The sequence below is a fragment of the Sinocyclocheilus rhinocerous genome, unplaced genomic scaffold (genome assembly GCF_001515625.1).
Source record: "Sinocyclocheilus rhinocerous isolate Xijiao unplaced genomic scaffold, SAMN03320098_v1.1 scaffold656, whole genome shotgun sequence".
Taxonomy (NCBI): domain Eukaryota; kingdom Metazoa; phylum Chordata; class Actinopteri; order Cypriniformes; family Cyprinidae; genus Sinocyclocheilus; species Sinocyclocheilus rhinocerous.
Genome location: NW_015648010.1, coordinates 82,775 through 91,050, shown reverse-complemented (window position 1 = coordinate 91,050; position 8,276 = coordinate 82,775).

Here is an 8,276-nt window from a genome sequence, read left to right as displayed (position 1 = left end):
GTCTATTTATTTATTTTTTATTCACTATCATGCTGTTAATGTTGTTATTTTATAACCCTACCATTGCTGGCTAGTAGGTAACCTGAAAGAGTTACTTTGACACTTTTACTGAAACTTATTGAGTCTACATAGTATTTTTATGTTCAGAAAACCAATTTCTAATTTGTGGTATGACTGTCTATAACTGAATCAAATTTAAATTAACTTCTTTCAGTTTGACAAAAGCTCTTTACAATTCAGAATTTAAAGTCAGTAGCAGGGCATGAAATCAAAATAGATTTTTCTAATGCACATTCCTGGTCTTATTGTGAACTATTTATGGGTGCACATTTTTCCAAATAAAACATATTTTCTCTCCATAATCTTATATGCTGATATAAGATTATGGAGTTGAAATGACTTTCCTTTTATAATGACATCATATACCCTTTATGGCTCCATTCTGAAAAACCACCCATTTTCATCTAATTTTACTTCCAAAAGCAAGTCTAAGTTTCACCGAATACCGTGTTTTACACAAAACTCCAGCAGTAAAATGGAATGATTGTTGATTTGTAACATACTGTAGATTTTTGGGTATAAAATTTTAGCTGCCATGTGACCTGACACAAACCATTCAACAACAGAGCTCCTCATCATCTTCGACACCTTGCTCTGGCCTCTATTGTGAGACATCCACTGCTTGTTCACCCGTGTTGCCTGATCTCACAGTTATTCTACGGTCCCCTTTCTTTGATGGAGTGCTAAACGGCCCTTCACTCAGAGACCCTCTTCCTCCGTGTCATACTGTGCCGTCTCAGGCAGGTTTCAGCCTGGCTCAAAGCAGATGGCAGATTGTCATAATTACATCTCAGAGTCCGAAACTCAGCAGAGTGAGAGCAGTCTGGAGTCTGTCACTGAACGTCCCCTCCGAGCGGCATTAGATGTCTACAGCTGCTCCCATCCTCTTCGCCATCCCTGATTTAAAGGCTTATGGAGGCACCTTTGACTCTTGAAGGACTGTAGCAGAAATTGAAATCTATAAATGTGTGCGTTTAGAGGCCCACGTACAATCCTCCATCCATATGGCTGAAATCCAGAGCGAGGGGGCCAAGGTGTGGGATGTGTACCACTTCACCGGAGAGCCTTAAATTACAGTATTATGGTCTTGGTGAGAGCAGGACTATAAAAGGAAGAGCACCAGCAGAATTTCCTCTGTCGCTAAAGGCATATTGAGGAGCTGGCACAATACTGCAGGAAATAAAGCTAAAAAGCAAAGTTAAGCCATGTCAGGACCAAAAGTCATCCTAGTAGTGCTTTTGGGGAGTTTATTAGAGGCGTATTTCTCATTTCCTTTGAGAAACTTCATGCCTTTTTTTTTTTTTTTTGGTCTTTTATTTTCTCCCTCAGGGTCGTTGCTTGTCATCTCCTCAAATGGCACATTCACTGGCAACCAAAACAGTCTGTTCACCGACCATCTGATGCATATTGTGCACAGAACTAGAGTGCACTTTCTAGATCTGGCAAGCTCTAATCTGATTGGCTGACTTTACACAACCTCCAGGATTAAGAAGGGTTTCTTATCAGTCCACTAAGGGAAAAAAAATGTCTGCAATGCAATGAGCACTTTGTAGGAGGAAAAAAAAAAAATCACTGGATTTGCCAAAGCCGTCAAGGTTTGTGGCTTAAAATCTTCTGAAAATAAGCACATTAAGTTGGCTACCATTGGCTAATATAGAAAAAAAATACTTTTAATTTGTCCAAATCTAGTTTGCTTATGCGTCTGTATGAACTGATTGTGTTTGATTAGCAAATAGTGAGTGTATTTAATATATTCATCCACATTTCTATCTGATTTCTCAGTCGATTTATTTATTTCATGAATGATTTCTCAGATGCTTACTGGGTGTTGGGCCCCAGAAAACTTTGGAGGAAACTTTCTGGAGCAGGATAAAGCTGGTAACGTATTCCCTCTATCTGAAAAGAAGGATAGAGGAGCTGCCATGGAGAAGAGACAGCAAGACGCATGCATAATCACACACAGTCTGTGGGAAATGGCAGTTTGTCGTCAGTGATACTGGTGAGGAGACAGAGGGGACCTCCATCTGGGGTCTGAAATCACTTTTATTTGTACATCCATTGACCAGTCAGCTAAGCCTCGAGTGTGTTATTGTACAGAGAGAAGCCCATTTATACTTCTGAGGTCCACCTGTTCCTCTACAATCAAACAGTCTCGACCGAAGCAGCAGACTTGAGCACCATTTCAGCGAGAACATTCTCATCAATACCAATATCACCTTGTCAAGTCACATAACCACTGAGGTTACACTGTGGCAGAAACACTGACTCTACATTAACCCACTTATTTCACAGCAACCTACCGAATAAAACACACGGATGTGGAAAAAAAAAGCTAAACTATCAGGCTAATCGGGTATCTGTAGGCTAATGGTCAGGCGTTAATGGTCAATATAATGAAGTTTAAATGACATATATCATAACATGATTTTGTAGGAATAGTAATCAGGTGCTAACTCCTCTCCCGTGGCCTCATAAGATAGTAAGATTCACAATCTTGCCAGAAGTAGTAGGTCTTGCATGTACTTTTGCCTATTATTTTATGAATGCTATGAGTCCAGACATACTCACTTCACATAATTTGCGCTTACTATATATAGTAGTAAGAAAGAAGGATTGTTCAGATGCAGATATAAATTTAATGCCCATGGATTGCATTAGTGCCCGCTCACTTTTTCAGCGCCGTTGGTTCGGAAGTATTTTTTAGATTCAATTTTCCCATAGGGAATTTTAAAAAGTCTTTGTTAATACATTTTATGCAACAGTTCTTTCTGGTTCTCGAATCAGATTGGCTGAAAGCCTTTTCCAGGAGTGTGATATTCTAGTGATAACAGGACTCCAACCCTTTCACTGTTTGTATCTCTCCGCTTGCAGTATTTCTCACAGCGAGTGCCATGGCGGACACCCAAATCCACTATAATTTTATAAATAATATTGTTTTTGTGTCATGGAATGTAGTTTTAAGAGGCGAGAATGTAGTTGTTTAGACTTCAAATATGTGGTTTGTTAATAAAGTTAATGTCTATTTGAATATTTGCTTCAACATTTTCTGAAAACATGGGTAATGTCATTATTCACCACGATATTCTGCTGTTAAACATGCTTATTTAAAAAAAAAAAAAGTTAAGATAATGCAAACAGATGGCTTCAATAAAAGCATAGCCTAAACCAGGGTTCGCAACCTATGGGGTAATCACTGGCACATGAGCAATAAGGAAAACTGTATAGCACAGTACATTTTGGGGTAATCATTCCTCATAGTTATAGTGTCTTTTGGGATCTGTTAATACTAATAAAGTGTGGGAATTAATCTGCGCTAATTTACAGATGTGCGTGGCTCCGGCAAATCATTCGCGTGACCGCTGTGCATACGAAACACTTCAGATCAATGCCTCCGCGGTCTAACAATGCTCGTCAATGTCAAAATGACTGAGATGGCCAATCAAATCAAAGTAGGTGGGGTTTACTGTTCACAGAAGCAGAGCGCGAATTCCAGCGCAAAGCATCAGTTTAACGTTGAAAGAGAGCGAGGTAAGATGGAAGTTGGCAATCATTTAAAGGATTAGTTCACCCAAAAATTAAAATTAGCCTGTGATGTACTGACCCTCGAGGCATCTTAGGTGTATATGACTTTCTTCTTTCAGACGAATTCAATTGGAGTTATATTAAGAATTGTCCTGGCCCATCCAAGCGTTACAATGGGGGTAAGTGGGTGCTTTTTGTCAACAGTCCAGAAGACGTGAAATAAAGAGCGCGTATCCATAATAAAATGTGGCTCACACGGCTCCAGAGGGTGAATAAAGGCCGCATGTAGCGAATCCATGCGATTTTGTAAGAAAAATATCCATATTTCAAATGTAATAAACACTTTTTGTAAAAGTCATGTAATGTCACTTTCGCTGACTGTCTTACGAGGAAGCCGTTCCGGCAGATGACGTAGGACGTATGCGTCACGTGCGCCTCTGAGATAAGCTAGTCTCGCGAGGTTGTTTACAGGAGCAAAGGAAGCAAAGTTTCCTTACTTTAGCAAAGGAAAACCAGTCTCCTCCTCACTTATATCGAAATCCTCCTACATTTTTCTTTACAAATCCTCGTTTTGTGTTTCTAATTCGTGACCGGCGTTTTGTTCTCTCTCTGTGTTCGTCACTAATCACGCAACGCCGATGTCCTACGTCATCCGCCGGAACGGCTTCCTCATACGACAGTCAGCGGAAGTGAGAAAAAAGTGTTTATTACGTTTGAAATATGGATATTTTTCTTATAAAAATGCATGGATTCGCTAGAGGAGGCCTTTATTCACCCCCCGGAGCCGAGGACTGGATTTGTCTAAAAGAAGAAAGTCATATACACCTAGGATGCTTTGAGGGTGAGTAAAACAAAGGCTAATTTTCATTTTTGGGTGAACTAACCCTTTAATACTAGTCGCCTGTAGCATGACAGAAACGTTAAATAACCGACAGCTATATCCAGTGATGCAAACTACTCAACATTTTGTCTCAGATATGGCCATTTTGAGAGAAAGAGAGAGAGAGAGAGAGAGAGATGAAAGTTGTGTGTGTGAATTACCTGCATCTGTGTCTTTCTGAAAGCTGAGTTTAGTTGCTTCAAAAACAGCGATTTTGCCCCACTTGTTGTGAATTCGCGGGGCAGACAAGTTTCTGAGCTCCAGAATGTTTATGTGTGTACTCAAGGCGAAAAATGCTTCAGAAACTATTTGTATGATAATCAAATATAGATTTGTATCTGAACATTTAAAAACGCTTATGTACTGTATAAATACCGCATGCATTTGAAAAAGGGGGGTGGTATTGGCACAGTGGTTAAGCAGAAAAAACAAAAATGGCACTTCATGCCCAGAAGGTAGCCGACCCCTGCCCTATACCATCGATTAACAACTGCAAGCTCTCAACAAGCCTGTCTTTAAGTGTTTATAATTTATTGTAAAAAAAAAAAAAAAAAAAAAAAAAACTTTCCTATGGAGACTTTTCAGCCGACGGTTACACTTAGGCTACACATATATTTGACCAATCAGAAGCAAGTATTCCAGAGAGCCATATAAGTAGGCTCCATATGACAAAACACCTACACAGTAGCACAACAACATATCAATCGCTTCTCCTCATTAGTGTGATGTCTGGGAAAATATTTAGTATGACATCTCTCATTCAGTGTCTGTAGGATGGATTCCTTTATTCCGTCCTCTCTGCCAGCCTCGCCTCGGCGAAGAAGACGCAGCAGGCGGGCGAGGGGAGCGAGGAGCGGGGCCGGTGGTGCTCGGCTCTGTCTCAGAGCAGCAAGCACAGTAATTGAAAAGTGCAGAAAAGAATTCCTTTCAATCAGAATGTGAAGGCTGCAGCTCATTGTACCTCCGCGGCGCATATCCAATAAGAGACGCAGGAATCACTAAACAAAACACGCCTTGTTTCGCAGCAAATAATTTTCTTAAGCATTTCTTTCTTCCTCCTGTCTGTTTCCTTTCCCTTTTCGTTCTCTCTCATTCTGTCTTTTATCGTGAAAGCATGCTGTAAAAGAGGCACTTGGATTGAATAAACAATTTTTCTACAAACGCAGCACTTCCTTCATCCTAAAACCAAGACAAACAAATTCATCTTTGCTGCTGAAAGTATTAAGCAGCAGCTTTAAACGCTTATAAATCCCACAATGCCAATGTACACGCAGTACTTTGGAGTCTTATGCAAATTAATATCCGCAGTGATTTCATGCGAAAATGAGGTATTTGTTTATTAAGTGCTCGGCATTGATGAACCATTCAGGAGTGTGACTAGAAAAATGACGAATCTTTGAATAAATAACCTTCAAAAAATCTCGCAGATGACTGATACATCTTGTTAGTTTTACGTATCTCTCTTCCTCAGTCTTCTCATTCTCTTCTACCTGATTCTCGTCTCCGGTGAACCGGTGATGAATACATAAGCTGTCAGAAAACTAAATTAAGAACCTGATGCAACCCAGACCAGGCGCGCTGTACGTGCTTCTAGCGCCATCTGTCGGCGACTAAAGGAACTGCGCTGTTGTCTTAGGGCACATTGCAGGGATGTGTTGTGATACGGTTTGTAATTGCACTGCCTCATAGGGAACAGCTGTGTTTCTGAATTTGATGTTCGCTATTCTTTTTAATTTAAATAAATTTGCAGCAATTAATGAAATGCCTAAACTAAACAAACCGGTAAATAGCGCCCATTTGTTCACTGAGACAAGTTAATAAAGCAAGCATATGCTAACCAGCTCAGACCAGCCAACCAGTATAGGCTGGATTTGTCTTTTTTTTTTTTTTTTTCTTCCAACAGGGTTAGTTAAATTTTCGTTAACATTTAGTATTGTGTTTAGTGCAATGTTTAGTTTAGCTGTAAGCTTAACTAGCAGACAGAAACAAAATAACCATAAACCAACCATTGGACCTAGTTTTTTTTTTTTACCGATCACTGACACGTCATGTTTTCCCTCATTCCTTACCCTTAATGTAAACACTGCCAGTAGTCTCTCTTCTGTTTTACTGGCCATGATTTTAATCTGTTCCATTAAGATCAATAACATGCTTTTTTTTTTCTTTAGACCTACAAAAGCAGGATCTTTGCCCTCATATCAGCAGTTAAAGTCTGAATGCAGTGGAAGAGAGATGACGGATAATCTGAAACCATTAATGAGCTTCATCATGTGTCTTTGTATGTCACCAAATGTTGGAGAAAATGTCCATAAAATTACAGTAAATGATGGCAATTTTTAGGTAAACTATTCCTTTAACTTTCACTTCAAGTCCCGCTAGTTTAAAATAGCCATCTTCCTGGGAAATTTGTAAAGAAACCCTTAATGGGAGTGAGGGTTATTATTGGCAATGCTTTGTATTTGTCATAACCACAGAAAAACAACTCCAGAAAAACACAGAAGTGGAGACAAACTCATTATTCTCGCTGTAGTACTTCAGTGTCACCCTGCTAGACGTTTCAGTGAAATCTCATTGAACCCAACAGCACTTCTAACTCCTGCTTCTGTCTGTGTTGAAGTCGAATCTGCCATGATTCTCCAAAAGATCAGTCAGGCTGTTCCTGTTCAACAAACCTGTAATATGCTACTCATCTCCTCGTATATCTAACACAAGACAGAACGGCTGAGGATGGAGTTGGTTAACCTTGGTTAGCGTTGCAGGAACAACCAGGCTTCACAAGTTGAAATCTGTGACAAATCTCTGCAACCCACAGTTTAATTTATCAAATTTTGTCTTTTTTTTTCCCCAGAAGCGGTAAGTTGAATATAATGTGCAAGAGGTTACTCTTGTATTACATCATGAATTAAAAATAAATTTTACAGAAGTTTCCTTCATTTTTTAGTTATCATAATGGAGACACAGTAGAGGAAAGACAGATTTTGGTAGTGACATCAGAAATAATAATGGAAGGTTGTTCTAAAAAGTGTCTTTGTTCTCATGACACAAACAGAAAAGTTTGTAAAATTTTGTTTACAAAGTCCCTACAATACCTTAATTGCATTTATGCTCTCGGGTTTAAATGAATGCATTGAAGCAAGGAAATATAAACATATAAGTCTATAATAGTGTATTTGCTAGTGCAGGCAGTGTATATTTCTAATTAAGCTACTCAGGTGCAAATGCAGCACATCTGTTGATAGTAATTATATGTGTTCACTGAACAGTGCGCAGATGAGATTAGTGCCGTATTATGTGATACACTAATGATCACGTCTTCATGACCAAATTCATTTGCTTCTCACTGGTGTACGAGCTTTATTCCTCCAAGAAACCTTGTTTGTGCTTTGCGGTGGATGCTCTACTCTCGAAATAATTCACAGCAGTTGAAGCAAGAAACATAGAATAGCATACGTCCTTGATATAAGTTTCAAAGTCATGACTTTTATTTCACTCTTATATTTGTGAATAATGTTGTTGTTTTTTTTTCTATATGAATATTTTTTTCTGCTTTAAGAGATTTATTATGTACACACATTAATTTGTAAGTGATGTGTATGATACTTTCTGCGACTATGCTGTAATGCCATTAATAGTGATTTCTCAAAAATTGTAAAGATCGCGGCTCTCTCACCTTGTCATTTAGCCAGTGGTGTGAGTTTAGAAATGACTGTTTGTCCAAATAATGGTAGACATGAGGTGGGATATTTTTGTTATTCCATTTCCAATGATAAAGAAATTATACATTTATTTTGCAATGCAAATCAATGAGAACAAA